This window comes from Delphinapterus leucas, chromosome 6 (genome assembly GCF_059928025.1).
Source record: "Delphinapterus leucas isolate spDelLeu-1000000601 "Yukka" chromosome 6, BTC_Dleu_Yukka2, whole genome shotgun sequence".
Taxonomy (NCBI): Eukaryota; Metazoa; Chordata; class Mammalia; order Artiodactyla; family Monodontidae; genus Delphinapterus; species Delphinapterus leucas.
In genome coordinates this window covers 97,204,710-97,231,475 of record NC_143134.1, presented here as the reverse complement: position 1 = coordinate 97,231,475, position 26,766 = coordinate 97,204,710, and the positions used below count along the sequence as shown (strand labels likewise).

The 26,766-nt window shown below is 40.0% G+C and overlaps 1 protein-coding gene across 2 annotated transcripts in view; it reads left to right on the top strand.

Annotated features, from left to right (window-relative positions):
- ABCA1 (ATP binding cassette subfamily A member 1) overlaps positions 1-26,766 on the top strand; it is a 183,375-nt gene that overhangs the window by 6,393 nt on the left and 150,216 nt on the right. The gene's annotated exons all lie outside the window — the stretch shown is intronic.

The window sequence follows — 26,766 nt, the reverse complement described above, 5'->3', positions numbered from 1 at the left end:
ATGCATAGACATGCTGCCCCAAGGTTCTGCTGGGCAAAGTTTCACTTGATATCTATAGTCAACCAATATGCTACCACACAATGATTGTGTATCAGTTTACATAATTAAAAGCTATAAGAAGCTTAAATGGCTGAAAAGTATAAATTTTAACTAAATTTTTGAACTCCCAAAATCATATAAGAAAAACTAGCAAAACACAGAACAATCAGATGGTCCAGGAGACCAACTCTAAAGACAGAGAACATTGATGAAAGAGAGAAGGTATTGGAAATGAGACACATAAAAATGCCCTGGGACCAATCATATAGAAATGCTGAGGGCGAATCATTAGCAAACCTGGAAAAGCATTGCAATAAATATTTGTTATTACAAAGAGCACCTCAATGCAGGGGTTAAAAGTGTACACTAAAGATTGTCACAGTAGGAGGATTTCTCTGGGCCATCTGTTTGAGGCACCTACTCTATCATAAGTGCTTTTACAGGAGACACAGACAGAGCTCAGAGCTGCAGAGAATATACACAGGAAGACAGCTCAGTACAGACAACTCTATGTGGCTGAATCTAATCACAAACAACCATGGGTTGCTCTCTCAAGAGCCTGATTATTGAACTCATTCAGTGCATCTAAGAACATAACTGCTAACTTTGCTTATAATGAAATACACGAATAAATAAATGCATTAATACTCTAGTAAAATCTATTAAAGTATGATGGCTGGTGGAGGTGCAAAGCACCAGAGGAGGACAGGGAAGGGAGAGTATTCAGCTGGGAGGGGCTGTGGTACCACACTGGTTGTCACCCTCCGTGTCCTGGGATGTGGCACAGATATTTACACCGGCCAAGGAAGGCTGACATTCTCCACCTGCGTGTTCTACTTCCTAGGGCAGGCACATCCAGTAATTTCAGAACAATTTCTAGTAATGAGAGTGAAATTAAAAATAACAAGAGAGGGGGATGCAGCTAGCCGAAGTGGAAGGTAAATCACCGGAATCCCAATCCAGCAGTCTTCCTTCTACCTCACACAGCAACTTAAACTCTTGCTTCATTTATTTTTATATACCTCAAAATTCACTCTTTTTAGTGTTCAGTTCTGTAGATTCTGAAAAACACACAGTCATGCAACCATCACCAAAATTACGATGCAGAACCGATCCATCACCCCCCAGGGTACCCTGTGCTGCCCCTCTGCAGTCAACCCTTCCTCCCACCTTTAACCCTGGAAACCAGTGCTTTCATCTCTGCTCTTTAGTCTTTTCCAGAAAGACATGCAAGTGGCATTATATAGTAGCATAGCAGCTTTTTAATTAGGGGATTTAAAACAAAGCGAGCCAACAAGAACAAAGCCAGAGCCTATTCCCTGAATATTCTAGTCAAGCAAAATTTACTGTGCCAGACTCCTCACATCTTCCTAATGCTTCTCAAAATATTTTTCCTGATTGAAGCAACTTTTGTTTCTCTTTCTCCCGGTCCCAACCCTCAGTTTGCTTAAGAATTTGGGGGCAGCTTTGCAGTTGTTTCCTGTGTGGCGATGATTGTGTGTTTGACTCTACAGAGGAGACCGGCTTTGCAATATTCTGTCTGGAAAAGAGGCAGTGTTGTGTTTTTCTAGAAATGTTATAAATTAAGTCTGAACTAAAGAAGAGAGCTCATTTCATGGAGTTCCATTAGGATTTTCTTGAAAGAGCGCAGACAAGAAGGGTGTGGGAAGCACAGCAAAGCACGTAAAAATTATTAAAACTCTAAGGGTCCTCTTTTATGAAGGCCAACTTCATACATAAAGGTACATAAAATTCCTGAAACATAAAACTGTGAGGCATGCAAAGGAAAGCCAACACCTGTGGGTTTGTTGGGGTGCACACAAACGCCATGAGGCAGACAGGCCAGCTCTAGGCACAGCATGAGTTCAGCGCCTAGCTCTCCATCGCCCTCTCTACTCTGGTTCTTCATGATCCAGAACACATTAACTATAAAAACAAATGGTACGAGAGCTGGATTTTACCTTAAATTTCCTTTGGCTATTACTGGTAATAATAAATATTATTATTATTTATTAAAAATGGGTTCAGGGATATGGATTTGTTTTGTTCCATTCCATGAAGTATGGAAATGATAACACTACCTACTGGGGATAAGGATGGAGTGAAACATAGGCTGCTTCCTGTCTCCTCCATCTTCACTGGTAGTATTTATTGTGCATCCTCTCTGGACTAGGATAGTTGCTGTTTGGCTGGTGCTGTCTTAGTATAGTTAACTTCTTTCCATTATGTCACCTTGCTTTCCCAGCCTATTGTTAAATCATTTGCATCAAACCGCTATGTATGCCTGCTGACTGGGACTCGGCCATTGTGCTTATCACCAGTATCAGACAGAGGAGCAGTGAAGGGCACCAAGGGAAACACTATATAAACACAGTGATGGAGATAGTGGCCTGGTGACCCATGGGGACAACATATGCATAAGATCCCTGTATTTTCTCAACTCTCAATTTGTGACAAAATCAAGGTCCCGACAAGACATTAATATATATTTTTATTTGTGAATGTATTATATACAAAGTCTTACCCAAATATCTTATGATTTATTAATAAAAGTAAAATAAAATTCAGTTCTGCATGCAATAAATCTAACTTTTAATATAGAAAAAAGTAAATTCATGAAAAGGATGGGTTTGATGTACAATCTCTGGCATCAGGTGGTGAAACAGATGGTTTGTAAGCACATAGCAAAGGAAACAGCATGGGTTTACTAAGAGCAAACCATGCTAAACCAGCCTTGTTTCCGATTATGATAGGGTTGACACTGATAGAAAGGAGAAATTCCTTAAAATCAGTGTATCTTGATTTCAGTAAGGTTAAAAAGTTTCCTTGAGGACAAGATGGAGAAAAGGCACCTAGATGGTAATGCAGTAGAGCTGTTGCTGGTTAAACAAGTGGCTAATGAACCAGGGCACCCTCGAGGGAGGTATATAGTGGTATGTCATAGGACTGTAATTGTTCCCTGATTTTATCAATAACTTGAATGAAATCTGTACATACCTTTACTCAACGTTTTCAGAGATATTGAGTACAATGAATATCAAAATCAAGGTTTTATAAGAAGAAAAAAGCAGACTGGAACAACCTCCCCAAACTAATAAAAGATTTTTAATAAAGACAAATGTAAAGTCCTAAACCTGTGCTTTAAAAAATGCACAAGTATAGAATGGGGGTAATTTACTTCTTGTTAGTTCATGAAAAGAAGACATGGGTATTTAAGTCAGTTTCAAAAGTAATGTGAGTCAACTGTATAAAATAGTTGCTGAAGAATCGAGTAGTGTTGGTATCAGATGGAAATGGCCATCCCGCTGTACTTTCTTTTTTTTTTTAAAGGATTGGATTTCTTTTAATTAATTAATTTATTTGTTTATTTTTGGCTGCATTGGGTCTTCCTTGCTGCGCGCGTGTTTTCTCTAGTTGCAGCGAGCAGGGGCTACTCTTCGTTGCAGCGCACGGGCTTCTCGTTGTGGTGGCTTCTCTTGTTGCAAGCATGGACTCTAGGTGTGCCTGCTTCAGTAGTTGTGGCACGTGGGCTCAGTAGTTGTGGCGCGTGGGCTCAGTAGTTGTGGCGCAAGGGCTTGATTGCTCCACAGCATGTGGGATCTTCCCGGACTAGGGCTCAAACCCATGTCTCCTGCATTGGCAGGCAGATTCTTAACCACTGCGCCACCAGGGAAGTCTCCCGCTGTACTTCTCAGAGTCACACGCATCAGTAGAATTGTTTCTAGAACCATGTGTCTGATTTCAGGAAAGACATTAACAAACTGGAGCAGATTCTGAGGATCTGACTGTGCTGATTTGAGTCTGAAGATCCCATCATGGGACAAATAGGGGGAAAGAAGCAACATGTACTGAATGTCTACTTAGAGCATAAGAGAGAAGGCAAAAAGGCTGGAGGTCAAAAGGAGGATGGAATAAGAATAGGTGAGCTTCCTACGGGTTTAAACATAATAATAAGTAACTGTGTAGGAAGTGGCTCCAGAACACAAGTTATCTAGGACAGGGAAAGAGTCAAGTAGGACATTCTACTCCTCTCTTGCCCTGAATAAGGGTGAGGAGTGTGTGTGTGTGTGCTCATGTGTGTGCACATGTGTGTGTGTGTGTGTGTGTGTGCAGATAAGTAGGTAGCTAGGTGGTGATGAGAGTGTATGTCTTAGGCAATTTGTGCTGCTGTAACAAAATAACACAGACTGGGTGGCTTATAAACAACAGAAATGTATTTCTCACAGTTTTGGAGGCTAGAAGTTTGCAGTCTGGGTGCCAGTGTGATTAAGTTTTGGTGAGGGCCTCTGCCAGGTTGCAGACTGCTGTCCTTTTGGTGTACCCTCCCATGGCAGAAAGAGGGTGACAGAGCTCTCTGGGGTCCTTTGTATAAGGACAGTATTCCCATTCAGGAGAACTCCACCCTCATGACCTAATTACCTCCCAGAGGCCCCACCTCCTAATACCATGACCTTGAGGCTTAGGATTTCAACCTGTGAATTAGGGTGGGGTTGGACACAGACATCCAGTCCATAGCAGCATGTGCTCCTCGTCCCCTACTCCAATAATGGCTTCCCTCAGGACACTCCAAGTTGTCCTCATCATTCCGTGTTCACTCTTGTCACTAATTTAGTGCCAAGCCTCATGGTAGGAATTGGAGATACAAGGTTGAATAAATCCATTTTCTACATAAAATGAGCTCACAGTCTGGAGGGGCAAATGGGCATGGTGCCTGCAAGTCGGCCCACTGAGCTGAGAAGCCAAGTTAGGAGTCTAGGGTCACTCAGTCCTCAGGGCAGTGACTAAGAGTCATCTGCACGGACGTTCAGAGCTGGAGAGGATTTTGGACACTTGCTTATTTAGTGCATGGTTTTCAGACAGTGCCTGGTGGAATCCTTGGCCTTTTGCAAAGCTGCCTTAGGGGTTGCTGTGTGTGAGAGGGAGATCGAATCAGAAGATGTCTGGCGTCCTCCCTTACTCACACTTCAAGTGGAGAAGCTCTACTCCTGTTTTATTTGTTCATTATCCATAGATGAATTAACTTGCAGAAAGGGTACTGCTACTGCTAAGAATTGAACCACACCCTAAGGCCACACAGGAGGAGAGTGAACAGCGGCCAAAAGAGATTGTGATTTGCTTGATGTGATTACAGAAATGTTTTTGTTGTATACCTACTATGTGCTTATAAAGACTATTCATTCAGTGGTTTATTGAAATACCTAATAAGCCAAGATCCTGTGTGCTTCTAAAATTATCCTAAGATTTTTCCTCAGAAGTTTAGCTTTTTCGTAAAACACCACACTCCCTAAGGGCAAGAATTTTGCCCTACTCAGTTTTGTTTCTCAGATGGATAACACTGTGCCTGATACATATGGGCATTCCAAATGTTTGCTGAATATATGGGGAAGGAATTAAAATAATGTATTAATTGGACCCAGAACAGATCTTCTAACTGATTATGGCAAAATAAAATAAAATTCTGAAAACTTGATTCAATTTTCATGAACCTAATAAGCTGAAAAAATATATATAGATACATTACACTGCATTAGCAGTAACTATAGCAATCAAACTACATATTGATTGGTGTTGGGACGACTGAACATTTGGCTCTGAAGCAGTGTCGTTTCTTTCATCTGTGTGTACCCAGTCTCCCGTCCCTTCTTAGTGAATCCTGGAATCTAAGTCGTAAATAATAATAGAATTCTGCCAAGGATACTTCCCACAGGAGGGATATGTAACTTCCTTTCCTGTGATGCACTGACTCACTAAACAGCTACCCTTGTGAATTCCAATTAGCAACAGCTTTTGTTCTTTCTGGTCAGACTTTTTGGCAAATATAAAATCTTCAGGATTCCTTTAGCCATTTCTAAGTGTAGGCCAGAGGCATTCAGACACGCCCAGAGGCACTCAGTAACCAACTGATCCATGAAGGTCTGGCTTGGGCTTGGCCAGACTGAAGCCTTGACATTGCGGTTCTCCTCCGAGAAGGTGCCTGTTGGGTGTGCCATAAAGACAGCATGACTAGATAGTGCATGGAGAGGGTGCTTTTCCTAGTTTTACCAAAAGTGTTAACCTGTAAAGCTGTGACCAGTGCTTGCATGCATATGCACACACACACACACACACAACCACTGACATATTCATGAAAAGAATCTTTAGTAAAGAACAGAAGCCAAGATTTTATAGACCAAGAAGGGGAGGGGTGATGTTCTTGGAAGGAAGTTGACAAGCAGTAGCTATGAGTTATCCCGAGAAAGCAAGAAAAGGCCCCTAAAGCTATGGGAGCTATTAAGCTATTAAGCTATTAAGCTATTAAGGGCTTTTGCTTAGCAATTCATAACTCTTAAATTTTATACAGTCTTTTAAGGCTGCCCCTCTTATCTAGAGTAAATGGATTATTTTACAAATTGTTCCTCAGACTCACATTCATACATTCTGAGACCATGACTTTATAGGAGAATGTAACTTTCCTCATTCTGGGCAACTGAGTTCTATAGCTAAAGACACTGAGACAAACCTTTAGTCAAGTGTAGCTTGGGCATATTGCTTCTTCTCCCATGAATGTGAAATGGTGCTGGAAGCAGAAACCCACTTTTTGCCATGAGACATGTCAATGGTACTTGTTTTCTTCAAAATAAATCCCAAGACTCAGAGATAGCCTCCATCTCTTCAGTGAAGTTCATCCTCTGAAACTGCTTTTCAGAAGCTGGAACCATATTTTATTCTTTCAACCACATTCATTACATACGGAGCAGCTATCATATGCCAGGTTCTGCAGATACATTACTTAACTGACCACTGTCCTTATCTTCAAGAGGGTACTGGGAAAATGAACAAGTGTTTCTAGTATGTATTGCTGCCTAAGAAGCCACCCAAAATTAACGCTGAAAACAAAACCAGTAATTTATTTTGCTCACAAATCTCTAATTTTGGCAAGGATCAGAGCAGGAGCTCATCTCTGTTCCACATCTTCTGGGGAAGTTCAAAGGCCAGGGCCTGGAATCACCTGAAGACTTCTTCATTAACCTGTATGGAGGTTGATGCTGGCTGTATGCTGACATCCTAGCTGGGGCAGTAGCTATAGCACCACAATATGGCCCATCTGTATAGTCCTTCCACTTCTTCACTGCCTGGTGATCAGGCTCCAAGAATGAGCCCAGCAGAAACCAGCAGAAATTGCATGGCCTTTTCTGACCTTGCTTCAGAAGTCATACAGCATCACAACAGCATGCATTCTGTTCCTCCAGGCAGTGACAAAAGCTCACTCATGTTCAAGGGGGAGGGGAATTAGACTCCACCTCTTCATTGGACAAGTGTCAATATATAGACATGTTTTGAAACTGCCACAAGAAAATAGACAATTACCATGAGATGGAAAAGTGGAAAGAGTAAGCACTGGGCTTGGGCAGAACCTAGAATTAACACCTAATTCAATGGTGGGGGGGCAGGAAGGACTTCCTAAAATAAATTATATTTAATCTAATTCCTGAGAAGTCAGTTGAGATTAGTCAGGAGAATGGGGTAGCATGGTGGGAAGAGTGGTACATGTAGAGAAGAGTAATAAAAAACTGAGCAAGTTTACATAATTACAAGTAATTTTGGAGAGCCAGATGTAAAGTTTGAGAAAGAGTGACAAGGTATGAAGCTGGAGAGGTGGCTATGAAAGGCCTTGTAAATCATTTTATGGGTCTGGACTTTATCCTGCAGGCCATGGAGGAGTCATTGAAGTTTTTCAAGCAGAAATAACATGATCAGATTGGTATTTTATAAAAAAAAACCTCAGCCGTAGTGTAGAAAACTTATCATAGAGGAGGGATGGGGGTAAGACTGGCAGTAGACAACCAGTTCAAAGGCTGTTGGAGTATCCAAATAAGAGATGATGATGGAGTGGGTTAAGGTCATCTTGATGGGGGTGGGAAAAAAGTGACAAAGTCAGGAGATCTGAAGAGTTAGAACTGATGGGACTTGGTGATTAATGGTTGTTGGGAGAGAGAGAAAGGAGTCAAGGGTAAGAACAAGATTTTTGCCTTGAGTAAGCAGGTGATATCATTCATTCTTATATGGGACACAAAAAGAGGAACAGTTTTTGGGGGATGGGAATATGGGATGCTCATGAATTTGGGATTATGGGATACTCATGTATTTGGAATTATGGGATGCTATTTTGAATTTGGAGTGATTGTAGGACATGCAAGTGGAACTATTCAATAGGCTGTTGGATATGTGAATAGAACTTATATAGGAAGACTGGGCTTTGAGAAAAAGATTTGAGAGTCATCAGCGTATAGAATTTATAAATGGCAATTTCAGACTTGGATGAACAGAATAAAAAGAAAGAAAAGAAGAAACCTTGAGGTTTACCAATATTTAAAGAATGGGGAAGAGGAAAAGAACCCCACAAAATGGATGGTAAAATAAGTCAAGAAAGTAGCCACATAGCCAGGAAGTGTGGCATCATGGAAGCCATGGGAAGATTGTTTCAGTAATAGAGGCTATAGAGAAGTCAAATAACTTGAGAATTGAAACAGCTCCTGGGTAACTAAGACAACTGGACCCCTGATGTTCTCTGTTTTCTCCTACACATTTTATGAGGTTAATCTCAGGGCAATGGGATATCCCATGTAACTGTCAAAATCAACTCCAATATCATCAATAAGTAATATGGAATTTAACTGAAGATTTTGTGGGGAGGCGGAGGTGTAGTTACATACTACCTAGCAAAACTTGATGAAAATCTTCTTTATCCAGCTCTGTTCTTTCTCCAAAATGTCTCTTCCTTTACCTCTTCTCTCTTCTCTATGCACAAGCCTCTCCAGTTTCTTCAGTACCACCATCCTCCAATATTTTATCTCTTTTCTTATCTTGTCCCCTCTCCCCTTTGCACTTTGTTTTGTAGGGCCATTAGTAATAAACAATTTTTAAATTATAATGGTTATATTTAGCAACCTGGAGTTTCAAAACAAATTAGGCCAAGAACAATTTTAGTGTAGTGGGATGGAGGGCACATTACAGATATTAAAAATAAGTTAGACTTCTTGTTAAACATGTTAGACTAACCGTATACATTTAACTCCATTCCCTTTTCAAACCTCACTAAAATGACAGCTGTGGCTTCCATGAAAATGTACTCTTCAGATTCCCTGCTCTTAGGAGCATAACTCACCAGTGGCCTTAGCTGCTACCCCTCTAGATCCACCACTGCCTTGATGCCAAGGCCACACTTCCTGTGAGCTGTTCCTGATGGTACATGGTAGGGATACTAATGCAAGCTCATTACCATGAGACTCCTCCAGTGGCAGACATGGGCTTGAAGGCTCTCCCTGGCCTGATCAAATCTTTCTTGGAACCACAATGTAGTTCTGGACTCTTCCTACTCAATCCTCAATTCCTTCCCTTGTTCCCCCTGCAGGCATCCAAATGACATGGCAGTTGGAAGCCTCTGCTGCTCCCCTTTCCCCCAAATAAATATCTTGTATATATAATCCAATCTTGACATCTGCTCCTCAAAGGACCCAAACTAACACGACTGTAAAATTAAAAAGGCAGAAATTCACAAGGAAAAAGAGATAAGGTGACAATAGGAGAGAAATGTCAACAAAATTCTGAAAGATAGAAAGTTGGTAGATGAAAGGTAACTTACAGAGGAGAAAGATGAAACCTAGGTGCCAACAGAGGGGCTAGCCAACAAGAAGGAAGCTGACTTGAGTTGCAGAGTCTTCAAAAGGCTCAAGAATTAGAGGCAGAAAGCACTGGGGTGAGGCTGAAAATATGAAGAAATTGGCTGAAAAGTCTTCATGAAGAGTAATAGATCATCAGATTCCTTCTTTCATGACAAGAATCCAAGTGAACTACCTCTCTTATTACCCCTGTAAGGAGACTGGAGATGCCAATCTTGGGAATACCAGACACAGTGGAAGGGTGATTAATTGCAGACCTACAAGCTGGTGAGAACTCCCCCAATCCCTAGCAACTAGCAGCTCTCTCCTTAAGAAAAACTCTCTGAATGTTGATAGCCAGGGTTACATCTCCCAGATAGGAGATTCAAGAATTCTTCTCTGGAGACACTGGTCTACCCCAAAGAAAATAACTAGTGATACTGTCTTTTGGAGTCCCCCAAACACACTCCCTGTGGCCAGGTACAATCATCATATAGCTAAATCCACCATTCCATATGCTGAATCTCCAAAAGGCATAGACAAACAAACAGAAAAAGGTAAAAGCAACTCAAAGGAAAAGAGAAACAACACAGCAGCAAGAGAAACATTTACGTATAAACCTTTTAGTTACTAGCTTCAGAGAAATAAGAGTAGTTTTGTAACCATGAAACAAAACTAAAATTCTTTAAAAAAGGAAGTCAGAAAATAAAAATATTTCAGAAATTAAAAATATGAAGGCAGAAATAAAAAATTAAGTGGACTGTTTGATGAATAAAATTGTGGAAATATCTATTAAAGTAAAATGTCAGTGAGATAAAAATAGGAAGAAAAAATAAGCAAAAAAAAAAAGGGAAGATCAATCCAGAAAGTCAAAATTTGAGTAAAAGCAACTTCCAGAAAAAGAAGCAAAAAGAAGAAAGAAAAAAAAAAGAAGGAGGAGGAGGAGGAGAAGAAGGGCATTATCAAATAGAAGAAAATATCCCAGAATTGAAGTCTATGTCTCCAGGATAAAAGGGCCCACTGAATGTCCAACATAATGAATGAAAAAAGACCTATACCAAGGCACATTTTGGTGAAATTTCAGAACATTGGCTCAAAGAGAAGCTCCTAAAATCTTCCAGTGAGAGAGGGAGAGGAGAAAAAATAAGAAACTGATCACATACAAAGCATTAGGAACCAGAATGCCAACTAACATCTCAGCAGGAGCCCTAGACTTTAGAAAACCATGCAGCAATGTTTTCAACATTCTTAGGAAAAATGTTTTCCAACCTTAAATGCTATAGTCAATCAAACTACCAATAAAATATGAGGCTGGAATAAAGATATACAAGATCTTTAAAAATTTACTTCCAAAACAACCTTTCTCAAGAAGCTACTGAAGGATATACTCCACCAAAAACAGAGTAAACCAAGAAAGAGCTGAGTGGAGTGACTCAATACAGGAGAGATGTGAGTCTTTGTATTTAGAGGCCTCCAATCAACTCACACCATCAGTTTAGACTCCCCTGTGTCCAGTTCCAGCATTGCAAATTTGAGACCCTAATCCTTACACAATTCTTTTATTAATGTCTGAATCCCTTCTTACTGTCAATCCACTATTATAATGACCTGGTCCAATAATTTCCTTAGTTAATTTATTAACTCACTCACTTACTGAGTGCCCACTGTAGTATAGCTGAATTTGAAGAGAAAATATGGGGAAAAAATAGGCATGAACGATTTTATTTTTCTTTCTCTTTGTATTTTTGTTAAGCCTTCCTTTCCCCGAGGTCAAGGTCTGATTTGAAAGAGGAACAGAAGGAATGTAGATAAAGGAATTTCTCCCACTTTGAATTTTGTATAAGATAGGTATATGCATACATATCATTTGAGATGCATATGGAACCCATTGCATGTGCCAAAGTCCTGGAGAGTAGGACTTTAAAAATGGCCTCTTTCGGGAGATGCAAGAGGGAAGAGATATGGGAACATATGTATATGTATAACTGATTCACTTTGTTATAAAGCAGAAACTAACACACCATTGTAAAGCGATTATACTCCAATAAAGATGTAAAAAAAAAAAAAAATGGGGCTTCCCTGGTGGCGCAGTGATTGAGAGTCCGCCTGCCGATGCAGGGGACACGGGTTCGTGCCCCGGTCCGGGAAGATCCCACATACCGCGGAGCGGCTGGGCCCGTGAGCCATGGCCACTGAGCCTGCACGTCCGGAGCCTGTGCTCCGCAACGGGAGAGGCCACAACAGTGAGAGGCCCCTATACAAAAAAAAAAAAAAAAAAAAGGCCTCTTTCTTCCAAGGAAACTATTAAGACCCAAGTGATGCTGCAAATTGTATTAATTTTCTAAAGTTCATATATTTGAAATCTTAGATTTAGCATTTAAGTCCTATACCTCTAAGCGCAGAATTTTTTTTGCCTTCAACCTGCTTTGGGTTTGAGAGATTGTCTGAGTTATAGGAGGCCCAAATATTTAGCAATATTGGGATCTGCACATGAGTTTCATAGTTTTGATGTGTATTCAAGAAACTGCTGGTACTTGTAAGGCATGTTGCAGATGCAGTTGATGCCATGTTTCTAACCCCTCTGTCTACCTATGCTCACTGGCACCTGCTGTAGAGAGTTTCCAGGGCATAGACAGATTCCCACCCCGAGCACCTGCTTCCCTTTTCTCTGCATAGGGGCTTTCTTGGCACCATGAAGAGCTTGCAGAGCCTCAAACTGGCTCAGCCCAGAAGTGCAGGGGCATCAGCACCCCTGGGGCAGAGGGCAGTTCTCGACCAATGGGAGATGGAAGTCAGTGGATATACTCTCCAGTCTTCCCCTCCACCAGTGGAATGATTCTGGGCAGGGCTGACTCTGCTTTTGCATGACTTGAAGTTGGCTGACCTTGGGTGTAGGGGAGCAAAATTTGCCACTCCAAAACGTGTCTCCTTGGCATGAGGATTATTTTAGGCTATTGTTTTTTTTTTTAACATCTTTATTGAAGTATAATTGCTTTACAATATTGTGTTAGTTTCTGCTGTATAACAAAGTGAATCAGCTATATGTATACATATATCCCCATAGACCCTCCCTCTTGCATCTCCCTCCCACCCTCCCTATCTCACCTCTCTAGGTAGTCACAAAGCACAGAGCTGATCTCCCTGTGCTATGCACATGCTTCCCACTAGCTGTCTATTTTACATTTGGTAGCGTATATATGTCAATGCTACTCTCTCACTTCGTCCCAGCTTACCCTTCCCCCTCCCTGTGTCCTCAAGTCCATTCTCTACTTCTGAGTCTTTATTCCTGTCCTGCCCCTAGGTTCATCAGAACCATTTTGTTTTTTTTAGATTCCATATATATGTGTTATGGTATTTGTTTTTCTCCTCCTGACTTACTCTACTCTGTATAACAGACTCTAGGTCCATCCACCTCACTACAAATAACTCAATTTCGTTTCTTTTTATGGCTGAGTAATATTCCATTGTATATATGTGCCACATCTTCTTTACCCATTCATCTGTCAATGGACACTTAGGTTGCTTCCATGTCCTGGCTATTGTAAATAGTGCTGCAATGAACATTGTGGTACATGTCTCTTTTTGAATTATGGTTTTCTCAGGGTATATGCCCAGTACTGGGATTGCTGGATCATATGGTAGTTCTATTTTTAGTTTTTTAAGGAACCTCCATACTATTCTCCATAGTGGCTGCACCAATTTACATTCCCACCAACAGTGCAAGAGGGTTCCCTTTTCTCCACACCCTCTCCAGCATTTATTGTTTGTAGAGTTTTTGATGATGGCCATTCTGACCAGTGTGGTGAGGTGATACCTCATTGTGGTTTTGATTTGCATTTTTCTAATGATTAGTGATGTTGAACATCCTTTCATGTGTTTGTTGGCAATCCGTAAATCTTCTTTGGAGAAATGTCTATTTAGGTCTTCTGCCCATTTTTGGATTGGGTTGTTTGTTTTTTTGATATTGAGCTGCATGAGGTGCTGTATATTTTGGAGATTAATCCTTTGTCAGTTGCTTCATTTGCAAATATTTTCTCCCATTCTGAGGGTTGTATTTTCATCTTGTTTATGGTTTCCTTTGCTGTGAAAAAGCTTTTAAGTTTCATTAGGTCCCATTTTTTTATTTTTGTTTTTACTTCCATTTCTCTAGGAGGTGGGTCAAAAAGGATCTTGCTGTGATTTATGTCATAGAGTGTTCTTCCTATGTTTTCTTCTAAGAGTTTAATAGAGTCTGGCCTTACATTTAGGTCTTTAATCCCTTTTGAGTTTATTTTTGTGTATGGTGTTAGGAAGTGTTTTAATTTCATTCTTTTACATGTAGCTGTCCAGTTTTCCCAGCACCACTTGTTGAAGAAACTGTCTTTTCTCCATTGTATATTCTTGCCTCCTTTATCAAAGATAAGGTGACCATATGTGTGTGGGTTTATCTCTGGGCTTTCTAACCTGTTCCATTTTGATCTATATTTCTGTTTTTGTGCCAGCACCATACTGTCTTGATTACTGTAGGCTGGTTGTTTTAAGAAACAGAAGACTCAGGAAATTTTTGTTGTTGCTGCTGTTTGGTTTACCTCCCCCTTAACTGACTAAAAGAATTTAGATAAAGGGCCTGGTCCAGGAAGAGCACTAGCACCAGAGATATTTACAAAGAATATGGGCTAAATATGGCAGAGCTTGGGGACCAAAGTCCTCTCCATGTCCCATTGTTTCTGTGAGGCATAACAAGCATGTATTTACCAAACATTTGTTTTTCCCATCTTCCTTTAAAATTGTTTTTATCTCCTTTGAGGTCCCAACATCCTACCCCCTTCTCCTTCTCTCAGATGGCATGTAAATCCAATTGCCTAACTTGTCCTTGGGCCTCATGTTCTTATGGAGTTCCCATTTGTACATAAATTTGGTTTTTCTCCTGTAATCTGTCTGTGTCAACTTAGTTATTAGGCCAGCCAGAAGGACCTAGAAGGGTAGAGGAAAAATTTTCCCCCACAAGAGTTGGCATAGCTGGCAGGATTAACTTCGCTGGCTGACACTACTTGCTCTGAGGCTACTACTGCTAAAAGATCCAGCCAGCAGAATGTAAGAGTTTTTACCATGTCAGTCTCCCAAATCTCTGCCTACAGGGTCTGTTGGAAGCCAGAATGGTAAGAGTGCTTTATTTCCTTTTTCTAAATTTAGGTTAGCAGGAGAAAATACTTGTCGAACTAGTTCCTTAGGTCACAGTGACTCTGGTAAAAGTTTGGTTAATGGCTACTCTTGATTTTTATTGATCCTTTTCCTCTCAAAGAAGGTCACTGATTTTCTTTATCTCTGTCTGTTGTGTTGTTTGTCTTGTTCTATATATTGAGATCTTAGCTTTATGATCAGTGAGAACTCTCTCTGATCTCTACCAGCTGGAAGGCGCAGGTACCAGCATGTGTTTGGTGGTCAGTCTAGTAGACTGGGATTCCAAACAGCTGTAGCCAGTTTGTCAGAACAGGTAGCAACCTGGGCTTGCAACTGGTGTCTCTTTTGTTGGACAGTGCTAGCTCTCAGGGGGAATTTGTCATAAGTCCAAAAGGGGGCCTGTCTTCTCAACCTTTGTTGTCTTGTTAATGCTGGGAAAGTCTTATTCCAATAGTGCCTGCCTGCCGTCACAGAGTGGTGGGTCTATGACTCATATTCTTGTGGGAAACCAAAGATACCATTTGCACTGCACCGTTCTTAGCTCATGTGACAACAAGGTCTTTGCATTCTTAGACTAATTCTGGGAGTAAACTTCCTAGATCTTATAAGGGCTGCATCTTTTGCACTCTCTTGTGGGATGCCTCTTGCATCTTTGGTTAAACCATAAAAAGGTTTATTGGTTTGAGTCGCTATTTCAGATTAATATAAGATCCTACTCATCAATGGCCAGGTAATGGATCCTTTGAATTGGCTATATTTTAAAGAAGAAAATAATGTTTTAGAGACCTCCCATCCTAAACAATTTTGTTATTGATATAACAGCTAGCCTTAGGGACATCCTTAATAAGGTAGAAGGACAGAAATTAGAACAAAAATAAATGTTTACTTAGACCCCTTCAGATTTGCCTTCAGATATTTGCAGATACTGTGAAAAATCAGAACATTGGAATTACAATTGTCCTGTACTTAAGAAAAAGGAGTAAAAAGAACAAGAGGAACTATTTGGAAATTTGGGCAAATAAAAATAATTTTAAACGTCTAAGAACTATGGTTTTAGAAGCTATAAATATCTACCAAAAGAAAAAAAAAAAAAGATGACCAGACAAAAATGTGTGTTCCACCCCATTTGCAGCTAGATATAGATGAAGAGAAAATGTGGGTTAAACCCCAGTTGTAACTAGGGTCCTACCAAACTGCAGCCAGCCCTCAAGGAAATTACAACCTAGAATTATAATGGCCATTATGAGGAACATTCCAATTAGATAAGATCATTTAAAGGGTTCACTTAAAAGCAAGGGCTCCCAAATCAGACAAAGAGAATGGGATACATATTTTAATTGGTATGCAGGAAACTTCAAAAGGCTTCTAACTTCCAAAATAGCTTTGTTGAAAGATTTGTTATAACAGGCAGAAAATAAGCTAGAAGTCCACTGGTCTGACTGAACTCATGACAATAGCTGATATTCAGAGCTAATAAAAAAAATTTAGGCCTCATCCCCTGAGTTAAATGCACCCAGAGAGAAAGAAGAATATTCCAACATAAGTTGCTAGATATGTCAGTCCTTTGATAAGCAACTCACCTCACAGATTTGTCTCAAAAGACTTATAAGTATTCTGGTTTTAGGAAACCAAATTCTTTCTTGGAGGAACTTGCATTCCTTCCCTGTGCCTCTGAGATGTAAACATTCTACAAACTTCAGGGAGGTAATTCTTATGAGAAGAAAAACAAAAGGGGGGAAATTGTCATTTGAAAAATTAAATGAATGAAAATTCATATGTCTTCTTCATCAATATTAGTAGTAAAAAGTTTTAGCCATCTGAGCAGGTAAACTTAGCTTTTTCCAGTTGCCAAAACAAAATTTGCATCCAACTGTTCTTTTGTAAACCAGTAAGTTTTGTACTGTTGTGCCTGTCTCATGATTAAAATTCTTTTTAAACAAAAGCTATAAGATCTATGTTTGTGTCTATCTATATGTTTATGTATGTGTCTATATATGTATGTTTTAGAGGTGTGATAGTTTTCTAACTCTGGATGGTATTACTAAAATTAATTTGTAAAAGAGCTCTTTTAATTTGTTTAAACAAACAAGTGCTCATAAAAAATTCTGAAAAATGTAATGAAAACTAACCCAAATGTTTTTCAAGTTCATGTGATCTAGGATTAATCTTTAGAAGATAAAAGTAAGTTTAAATTTATTGGTTTCATTAAAACAAGCATGTCTTTAGCATTATCAGCATTAAGTATGTTATTTTTATTCTACCTAGTTTTGCTAAAAGGCAAATAAGCTATGTTATCTCTATCACAAAATTTGTCAGCCAGGAAAAAAAAAAAAAGAAGCTTGAGTTGATGGTTGACTTTGTTTAATGTCTCATGAAGTTTTATTTTTCCATAGGTAATCTAAACATAATTGTTTAGAATAAATAAAATTAAATAGATGTAAGTAGGATCAATGTTTTTAGGTAAATTTTAAACAATAATCATGTGTTATGGTATATATACTTAAAAACAGCTTCCAGGGGCTTCCCTGGTGGCGCAGTGGTTGAGAGTCCACCTGCCAAGGCAGGGGACACGGGTTCGTGCCCCGGTCCGGGAAGACCCCACATGCTGCGGAGCGGCTAGGCCCGTGAGCCATGGCCGCTGAGCCTGCGCGCCTGGAGCCTGTGCTCCACAATGGGAGAGGCCACAACAGTGAGAGGCCCACGTACCACACACACACAAAAAAGAAACAGCTTCCAAAATCTTTTTGGTTACTAGAAACCTTAGTGTTCTGCTAAGTTGAGTTAAATGATGAGTTAAGTTAAATTCCTTGAATATCTAAATCACTTCCAAATAAGATAAAATAATGAAACATTAATTGCTAAACAAGTCTAACTTTACCTACTTTTGACCTCTTATTAAAGAGGAGCTAAAGATGTTTGTAAACCTGTTTTGTGCCAAATTGAAAAAATTGTGATATGAGGAAGCATATGTTTCTAGAAATTATTAAATGTATTTATACATTTGTCAATCAAAAGAATGCTGGTATAACAGTTCACAGTTGCTTACTTCTTAGTTTTCACTAGAAACTAAGGTTTCTAAGGGTTAAGTATTCTAATTAATATACATGATTAAAGCTACTAGAAATAATAAGGGAAACAATTTTGCATGCAAGGAAAGTAGAATATATTTTGGGATAAGAAAAGGTGTGAGGTATGGAGATACTTTCTTTGTTGAGGGAAATGCAAGCGATTTTGTCCTAAAACTGATTATTTCCAAATTGGAAAGAAAACAAGGGACAAACTAAAATGGCCATGTAGAAAGTTGTAGAAGGTTTGTGGAAAAAGGAATATCTGGAAAGAAATTGTATGTGTGATCAGGTCTGGCTAAGATTGGAATGAATTTACTTAAGTAAATGAGATTTAATATCAAAAGTAATCTGTTACAAAACTAGAATTTGGTTTTTTCTGTTAAAAGAACAAAGTTTTATTGGACTGTTGGTCTACTCTTGATAAGAAATTGTAAAAGGCTTTCTTTATTTTTTAAAATAACCTGCCTAGAAAACAAGGATTCTATGTTTTGTCAAAATAATTTCCTGTGTTTTTTGTCTTCATCAGGTCTTTGATTACTTAAGTAAACCAAATCTTCCTAATATTAAAAGAGTTAAATTTTGCTCAGAACTATGTAACTTTCTATATTTGCCTATTAAATCTTTGTCACTATGGTTAAGTGGATAACTAACATTTTTCACAGTGATCTGTGATCCTATTTGACCAACTGTTTTAAAACCTTTTGATATTCTTGACAAACTTTCCAAAACCAAATTCTAAATGAAGTCTTTTTGACCTCAAACTAACTTTGAAATTTTCCAGAGGGTCCCTGGAATATTTCAAAAGATGTGTTCTCTCTCCTTATAAAAAGGGACATGTTAAACTAATTAGTCTTATTTGGTATGTTAAACCATTGTCAAATAAGAAGCAATACTAAGCCTTCTGTATGTTTTGTCTCTATGAGTATACGTTATGTGTTCCAGAAATTATGTGAAATTCCTAAAAATCTGATATGTCCTGGTATAATGTTGTCATCATAATTTCAGGTATCTTATAATGTTGTACATCACAAAAATAACGACACTTCCTTATCAAATGAACTCTAACAATAGGCATTTTAAGTCTTTTATTATTTATAGGCAGTTATTATTTTACTCTGTCTTGCAAATATATTTCATCTTCAAAGAGATTCAAATATGTTTCATCTTCAAAGAGATTCATGGAAGGGACTCTTAACACATATTCCAGAATACAAGTTTCTGATGAACTTTCAGATTGTATCACTGAACTGGGTAAGAATTTACAGAACCCTAATGGAAAAACTGACAGCTTCATAAAACTGCTAACAAAAGATCAAGATCAACAAGAATTAATTACATGGGACTGAAGGAACTGATGAGGATGATTATAATTTTTTTTGCGATTTCTTTTTGTTTGAAATATTGCTGATTTTTAAAAATATTTTGTTTTCCAGATATAAGGAAGCCTTCCCTCTTAAGCTAACTATGACTTAGATCAGTTTGGTAAATTATATCTTTATAAGTAGAATTGAGACATTTATCTTTTTCTCCCTACCTGATTCCTCCAGAATTCAGAAATTCTCCATGAGTATTCTTATTTTCATGGCAATGTAGTTATTTGCATAAGTTCAGTAAGAATCTGTTCTTCTTGAAACAGGACACGGTTGGAAACATTGGTTATATTACCAGGACGTTGACTGGAATGTCATATTTGAGAGAGCATTCATAGACTCAGATATGACCACACAGCTTTAAGGAACTAAGGTTGACTTTATGGAGCTAATAAAGCCCCTTGAAAAAATAGCCTAGTACCTTGCTTAGGGTTCCCAGCAGTCTTACCAGGTGAGTAAGGAAGGTTACTCCCTGGCAGGTGAAGGAACCTCAAGCTATTTTGGGGACCTCAAGAAGAGAGTAATTCAGCCAAATCTATAGGTATTGCAGGCAAGTTTAGTGGTGAATTCTTGGCTTGGCTTCCTGGCCTCAAGAGGCATTTAAAAGTGCAAAGTGAAATTCCTTATGAAAAATTCCAGCAAAGCAGATATAAAAGAGTCTGTATGATCAATTACTATTCTTGCTGCACTTTTGTAAATGACCAGGTCAAGTTTTCTGAAACTAGACCTATTTTTGCCAACAAATTAGTCTTAATTTGGCTGTCTTTGGTAAAAATAAGGGTGATTTTAGAGAGAAAAATTAAGTTTCAGTGATACGCTTGTAGATATTAGATTCTAATATTGTCTATCGTCTTTGAGGTTCGTTTTCTACACATAAGCTGTTCTAGATCCTGAATTCTTCTAGTTGCCTCATATCTGGCTACAGCCCTCTCAGCTAACATTTCCAATTTCTCCCGTCCTTTTAACTTGAAATCATTGAGAACTAAAACTGCCCTTTTTTCTGAAGTCCTGCAAACTGAAGCTAGATGATGATAAAATCTTTGGAGAAATCATCCCAACACTTCATGTTTAGACAATCTTCTTCATGCCTGTCGCCGTGTGGGCCAGTCAGAAAGTTTACCAGTACACTTGATGACATCATCAGAGACACTCAATCTATAAACCAGGAAAATCTGATTGCCACTGCCTGCCCTCATTCCATCTAAAATGCTTCAAGCTGGACATTTAGAAATCTTCTCAACTGGCTTCCTTCAGAGGTCTGAAAATGGGATTATGGTCTGCTCCAATCACTAACCATTGTTTTTCTTTTGTTTCCATGGAAATGCCTCTAATTAACCTGATTGCTTCTACCATAGACCTAACTTGGGGAGCCTCACTACATCAATGTCTCCTGAAATGAGTTTAACTGAACTAATCTATTGTCAGAACTAAGAGACTGATTCAGTAAGATGAAACAATCTACCAATTCAACTTTTGGACTGTGAAACTTCTTGGGGAACTTTCAGTGGTGGGACTGTAGGGGAACAAAATATCCCCCCCGCCCCCAAGATGTGTCTCCTTGGCAGGAGGATTATTTTAGGCTGGTTGTTTTAAGAAACAGAAGACTTGAAAAGTCTTTCTTTTTTTTTTTTTTTGCGGTAGGCAGGCCTCTTACTGTTGTGGCCTCTCCCGTTGAGGAGCCCAGGCTCCGGACGCGCAGGCTCTGCGGCCATGGCTCACGGGCCCAGCCGCTCCGCGGCATGTGGAATCTTCCCGGACCGGGGCACGAACGGGGCACGAACCCATGTCCCCTGCATCGGCAGGCGGACTCCCAACCACTGCGCCACCAGGGAAGCCCGAAAAGTCTTTCTTTTTACCTCCCCCTTAACTGCCTAAAAGAATTTAGATAAAGGGCCTGGTCCAGGAAGGGCATTATCAATAGAGATATCTACAGAGAATATGGGCTCAGTGTGGCAGGGGGACCTTGGCAGGGCCTGGAGATCAAAGTCCTCTCTGTGTCCTATTGTCTCTGCACGGCATAGCAAACATTTGTTCACCAAACATTTGTTTTTCCCATCTTCCTGTAAATCGTTTTCCTTCCCTTAGAAGCCCTAAACCCCAAATCCCTTCTCCTTCTCTCAGATGACATGTAAGTCCCAATTGCTTAACTTGTCCTTGGGCCTTATATTCTTAAGGAGTCCCTGTGCATACATAAATTCGGGTTTTCTCCTGTTAATTTGTCTTGTGTCAATTTAATTATTAGGTCAGCCAGAGGAACTTAGAAGGGTGGAGGGAAAATACTCCTCTTCAACAATAGTGAGTGCCCCCCTTAAATTTTGCACCCTGGCTGCCTTCTTCACCCCTCCCTGGTCCTGGCTCTGATTCTGAGGCAAGTTCCTCACAGCTTCTGAGAGGGTTTCCAGCAGGACTGAGCCCCAGTAGCTCACAGTTAATAACCTACTTATTAACATACCTTTTACTGATTTTTCTCTTTTCCTTGTCACACTTTCCCTACTGTCTCACTGGTGCATCCTGGGATTGCCTTTCAAACCAGTACCTCCACCCATTTCCTTTTCAGCTCCCACTCCTGAAGGAACTTAAAGTAAGGCAGGCATTGCTTAGAAATGGTGTTTCCTCTCCCCACCCCCACCCCACATACGATTTATTTAAGCTTATGATCAGCTTATGATATGATTCCATTAGCTGTAAAGGTTTGTCTTCTCTGAGTCAGATCTGGGACTCAGATGTCCTGGTGCTCAGGGTTAGACAGTTACATCCTTCCAAAGACTTCTTTGTACACGTTCAAACACATACACGTGGGCACTTTTTGTTTGGGGTGATTTGAGGAAAGAGGTGCTGGATGTTGTTGCTCCTGTTTTTTGTTTTGTTTTGTTTTGTTTTTGGTGGAGAGGCATTTGGGGAGGTGTGAGGGAAGATACAAACCATGGAAGGATAGGAAGGCAAGAATTGGCTGGATAATTTTCTCAGACTTTCCCTTCACTTGGGCCTATGGCTAAGGGCCTGGCTGCGAGCCCCTGTGGGAATGGTGCCAGGGCAAGTAACAGAGTCTGTGTTCAGACAGACTGGGAAGGTTGGAGTACACACAGTCCTGCTTCAGGACAAAGGTGGCCAAAGGCAGCACACAATGAGCAACACATGCCCTGTGCCCTCCTTTCCCATCTCAGCCCCAGCCCTGGTCCCCAGACCACAGTACTTGTTCTGGCTCAGAGACCAGCCTGCAGAAATGCACAGAACTTGGTGGAGCATCAGGGAAGACCCAGGGCAGGACATGGCAGCTGGACTAACAGAGAGTCTGCATCTCCCATAAGGGGCTGGTGGGCTGCAGCCTGTCTCTGAGCAGGACAAAGCACAGGACCCTGGGTAGGGAAGCCTTTGGGAGGGGGATAAGTTCCTGAACGAGCAGGTAGAGGCACAAGACTGACAAAGTTTAGGAGACTTCAGCCATGTGACCTAGTTTGTACTCACAGGTAGGTGAAACCTGGGCTATTTAGCTAAGTGATGTTTGCTCTAAACTTGCTGGCATCCACGTGATTTAATCAAACTGTCCAGCAAAACGCCTGGGAGTCAATTATCCTGGGCTCTAGCTGTGTCACTAATAATAATCTTGGGCATGTCACTTGACTTCTCTGTTCTTCAGTTTCCTTCATCTTATAATGACCTCATTGGGCAAGATGAATGCTTAGGTTCTTTTTTAATATTAAGATAACCAGAGTTCTTTCTCCAGAAATTGCTGTTGGACACACGGAGTCCTAGAGAATGTCCCACGATGTGGCTCCTGCCTTGGAGTTCAGAAGTGGCCCGTGGGCTTGGGATCCTCTTTCTCTTACAGTGCTCTTGGGTAAAATGTCAGGTTATGGCCAGACACAGTGGAATTGAAAAGGAGTGTCAGCTGCAGCTTCTGTGAATGTCTACTTTGGAACTTTATCTTAAATGTTTGAGAGACAACTCTTTTTTTTTTTTTTAATTTAATTTTATTTATTTTTTATACAGCAGGTTCTTATTAGTCATCAGTTTTATACACATCAGTGTATACATGTCAATCCCAATCACCCAATTCATCACACTACCATACCCACCCCACCGCCGCTTTCCCCCCTTGGTGTCCATACGTTTGTTCTCTACGTCTGTGGAGAGACAACTCTTAAATCGATGTTTTATTGTCCTTGAGACACCATACCTTTGTTGAGTTCATTGTAAATCATAAATTTGAGCATGAAACATAGGTTGCCAAACTAGCAACTAACTGTACCCATTTGTGTTTAGTTTGGAAAACTTGAAAATGCCATTATTGATACTATGTATAAAATAGATAACTAATGAGAACCTACTGTGTAGCACAGGGAACTCTACTCAATGCTCTGTGGTAACCTAAATGGGAAGGAAATCCAAAAAAGGGGGATATATGTATACATATTGCTGATTCACTTTGCTGTACAGTAGAAACTAACATAATATTGTAAAGCAACTATACTCCAACAAAAATAAATAAATAAATAGATAGATAGGTAAATAAATAGAAAATGCCTCTTGCAGCTGTCTGCTTATTCCCTGTCCAGCCTCTAATTGATTTCTGCCCCATGCTTATGTGACACCTTTTTATTATGTTTACTCCGCACAGAGTTGGCCGATTGTTGTTTCAGAAAGTTAAATGGCGTGCCTCCAGTGGAGGTGTGACGTCATGGTGTCCCTGCTTCCGAGAGCGGAAAGTCCACCTCCACAGTGCCATAATCTGGGGGCCCTAGGCTGAGACTTCTCCAAGTGAGCTGCCTCGCCTGGCCCAGGTTGTGATCTGGTGGCACGGCTGGACTGACTGTGAACTGTCCATTTATTTCTGATTGGCAGCCGGGCTGGACAGTGATCAAACAGGACCGTTCTGACAATACAACATGCTGCTCTGTTTCAGAAGTATTTTTAAGGAAGGATGTTGTCCTGGGGGTGCCCAGCAGGGCCGTTGAAAGCAAACAGAAATCACACGTGGTCTAATCAGACGGTCAGTGAGTGGGAAAGTATACTTTTTAAAGTATACTACTAATTTCTGAATATGCCAATACAATCTAATAACAATACTCTCTAATATTTATTGAATGCTGCGTATCAGCTATGTTCTGAGTATTTCTACATATATTAGCTCACTGATCCTTACCACAAACCGGGGCAGGTCCTATTGTTATCCTCACTCTATAAATGACAAAACCAAGGCACAGAGATGTTAAATGACCACACAGCTACTGAAGAGTCAAGACCTGAATTTGAAACCAGACCATTTAGTTTCAGTGTTCACACTTAATTGCTCTACTTTTTTAAGAGTAAGGATGTTTTCATCTATGTGGCAAATATAGAAAGGAATGTTGTTAATTATATTTCAGGCCAAATTAGAAGTGGAGGAGACATAAGGAACAAAACATGTTTTTTCTTTTTTTGTATTTATATGAGATGATGGCAGTAAACTAAACTTATTGTGATAATCATTTCACAATACATGTAAGTCAAGTCTTTATGTTGTACACCTTAAGCTTAATGCTATATGTCAATTATATTTCAATAAGACTGAAAGAAAAAAGAAAAAAAAATAAGAGAAAGAGAGGCCACAGTGAATCCAAGCCCTCTGATATGGCTTCTCAGCCCTCATGAGCTAGCCTTGGCCAGCCTCTGCACCTTGTATGCTGCCACCCCAACTGGGTGACTTTCCTGGGCCCCAGCCACAATAGGAGACTTTGCACCTATCTTGATTTGTTCAACTCCTTGTGCTTTTATGCTTTTACGCAACCTTCCTGGAAAGCTCTTCTTCCAAGTCTGGAGAAATCTTCAGCTTTTTAGACTCGACTCAAATGTTAACTCCTCCGTGAAACTTTCTCAGACTTTTCATGCTGGGTTTTTGCTTGTTTGTGCTTTCTCAACACCTGGCTTATCCCTTCGCCGTAGCTTGTTAAAAAACAAAAATTCAACCAAGTAAATGTGAAAATCTAATTGGCTTTATTGGGCAATTCATGAGCGGGGCAACATCCTATCTAGCAAGTAGATGGATGCTCTGAGGGGTTGTACAAAATGGAAGGTTTTTATAAGAAGAAGGGTGGGATGAGGGAGCTATTAGCAAAAGAAAAGAAAGAATTGTTTTTAGGCCAGGACATCTTTTTGGGGGTGGGAGGGAACAGCAAGTGTTTTATCATGCAGACTGATTCTCCTTCCTCTTGGGTGTGGAGAGGGCCGAAGTGGTAGATTACTTCATTGGTGCTGAATAGAAAATTCCAGACCAGTTGATTACATTTCTGGTGTAACTTGAGACTGCAATTACGTTAGGTATGAAATCTAGTTTTGGTATCATGGGCTTTAGCACAAGGGATGCCATTTTGGGCCTGAGTTTTTTGTTTTAATTTTTTCATTAACAGCTTGCTTCAGGTAATATTGAAACTGTTTTATCTCTCCTCACTAAGCTGTGAGCTCCTTCAAAGCGTGGTAGCATCTAGCAGAGTGTGTGCTTCATAAATGTTTCTTGAAATAATATTGAAACTGTTTTCTCTCTCCTCACTAAGCTGTGAGCTCCTTCAAAGCATGGTAGCATCTAGCAGAGTGTGTGCTTCATAAATGCTTCTTGAAAAAACTGCGTAAAGCAAGTATTCCTGTAAACAGACAGAGTAGGGGATCCCTGGAGAAAGAGAATCAGGCATGGCTTTCTTTACATAAGAGAAGGCATTTTTGGCCTAAGCTATTTTGTGATCTAAGCCTGGCCACAGTGCTTGCCCTTGAACAGGTCTCAGTAATGAATGATAGTAAGGGAAGTGAGGGAAAGCAGGGACAGAGGAAAAACAGTAAAGAAACCAGAGTTCAGCAGTAAGACAGAGCCCTAGTTCCTCCTCAAGGTATATACATCGTAATCTGATACAGATCTTTGAGTTCTGCAGGAACTGAGGCGCCCACGGAGGTGGAGAATGGTAACTACATGCTGAGATCCGAGACTGGTCAGAACCTCAGGAATAGTGATGTTGACCTTTTCTGACCCTCCTGACTTCAGTCAACTAAAGCTTGGACTCTGTCAACCTTTGCCCCAATTCTATGCTGAATTCTCCTCTGCTCCAGCCCCTTCATGAATGTGCATGTACCCTTAGTTTAAAACTTAGCCAATTTTGCTATTCAGAGACATACTGCTTTGGGAAAGATCCCTGGTGTTCTCCTTACTTGCTGCAAGTAATAAATCCATCCTTCTCCCTATCTTTGGCTTGACACCCACCAAGAGGTGAACCCACTTTTTGGGTAACATTCCCATCATTAGGTAATAATGGGCACTCAGAGATTCTGTCTTCAGGCTTATGTAAAGAACTTTATTTTGGGCTCTAATTATCCTGATAATTTTTCAATCCTTTCACTTATTTTGCCTTGTTTGCATAAATTGTTGACTTTACAAACACTTGACTATTTGATAATGAGAGTATACTAACGTATGAATTAAGCAACCACTCTGGTGATGGTGATGATGATAAAGTATATATATATACA